The following is a 1,724-nucleotide window of genomic DNA, read 5'->3' as shown; positions in this document are numbered from 1 at the left end:
GTGGAAGAAATGACTGTAAGTCATCTGTGGGTACAAGCTAACAGCTGTGTTGTCGGCTCAAGATGGATCTCCAGGCAGCTCTGTAGACAGTTCTTGGCTCTGTAGTTTGCTTGTGATAGCTTTCTACTTGAGACAGGTCTCTGGTAGAGACATATTTCTCATGCAAAAAAAAATATATATATCTAACATTTCTCTGAATGGCTCATGGGTTTTTCTGATCAAAGTCAGAAAAGCTGCTAGAAAAAAATTCTTGAATTTTTCTGACTAAAGTCAGAGAAACTGCTCGAAAAAAAAATCTAAAGAAGCTTTTGGATTTTTCTGAACAAAATCAGAAAAACTGCTAGAAAAAATTGTAAAAGAGCTGTGTTCACTCTCTAAGCAGTTCTCTCTGGGTAGCTCTCTTATAGACCAAAGCCCAGTCTTTATTTACGTATTAATTCAATCATTTACATCGCTTTTGATTATCCCAAGAATCATCATTTTATGATCTTAGCCCCTTGATTCTTAGGAAAAGAATGCAAGTACATTTATTTCTTTAAACATTGCAAATAAATTCAGAGATCTGCCTGCCTTTGTAATCACATACAATAAATTTAGCTGGATGGAAACCTGCCCTGTGATCACCACCCCCTACATCTCTTTATCTTCTTCCTTAATATCTTTCTGACAAATTGGTTCATAGTGCAGCTGCTTCTGTTTTTTTGGGTTCATGAAGCCCTTCATATAATTCATATAATTGCATCTTTAGTTGAGAAATACTTTTTACATGTTTTTGAACTCATGTTTTAAGAGTTCTTTCGACATCCTTAAGGGCTGTCCTGAAGGTCACAGAATTTACCTTTTTTTTTTTTTTCCCTGAGGAACACTGGACACACCCTTGCCTCCAGGACTTGTGCTATTTCTAATTATCAAGGACTCATTAACCTTGGCAGGGAAGGCTTTCCCTGTGGAAGGAACATGAAAATAAGCACATTACTATACAAACAATCCTTATTCCTACTAACAGTCCCATTAGCTCTGCTCCAGGGGCAAGAACTGTGTCACACTATTCCATTCACATGGCTATGCAGGACCCAGCAGACTTGTTCTTTTTGAATGCTTGTTTATAAAATTTAAATATTCAGTAATAGGATTTTCAGGTTATTTAACCAGTTTGTCTCAAAGGAAGCATATATAAGATGAAATGTTTTCACATTCCATATATAAGTAATTTAAAAGCAAAACTCCACTGAAAAAGATTTAGATATTAGCAATGGGGAATGATTGTTCCATGGTAAATAGGAAATGAAGAATCATCTAATTTAAGAAGATAGTTTTTTTTTCTCTACTCAGGTATTATTTATTGAGATGGCTTCAGTCTCAGGTCAATTATTCATGCAAGAATTTAGAGATAAAACATAATCTTTTGTAAGGGTTAAACTCTAAAAAGAAAATTATTTTCAAGTCTTATATCAAAGAGTATTTCTTGGAAAATTCAAAGAACACTGAGACCTATGTCTGATTGTCAGAAAAGCAGACTCAATAATTGATTCTTTTATAAAACTTTGCATGACATCTAATATTCATGAGTAAATTTTTGAACCATCAGCCTCTTATGAAAAAAATGGTCACAGCTAAGATTATAACTTACAGCCATAATATTCTTTGGCTACATTTATTCTGATAATTTTTTCTTTTTATCAGAAGATAAATAAAATGGTATTCTGCCAAACAGACTCATATGG

At 33.8% G+C, this 1,724-nt stretch overlaps 1 non-coding gene across 1 annotated transcript; it reads right to left on the bottom strand.

Moving 5' to 3' along the window:
• Positions 1–308: 308 nt before the first annotated feature.
• LOC114622568 lies at positions 309–373 on the bottom strand. The gene has a single exon (XR_003711630.1). It is a non-coding gene; the product is annotated as a U7 small nuclear RNA (small nuclear RNA).
• Between the last annotated feature and the right edge of the window lie 1,351 nt (positions 374–1,724).

The sequence above is a fragment of the Grammomys surdaster genome, unplaced genomic scaffold (genome assembly GCF_004785775.1).
Source record: "Grammomys surdaster isolate TR1022 unplaced genomic scaffold, NIH_TR_1.0 189, whole genome shotgun sequence".
NCBI lineage: Eukaryota > Metazoa > Chordata > Mammalia > Rodentia > Muridae > Grammomys > Grammomys surdaster.
The sequence above is the reverse complement of the archived record's forward strand: the minus strand, read 5'-3'. Positions and strand labels throughout refer to the sequence as shown.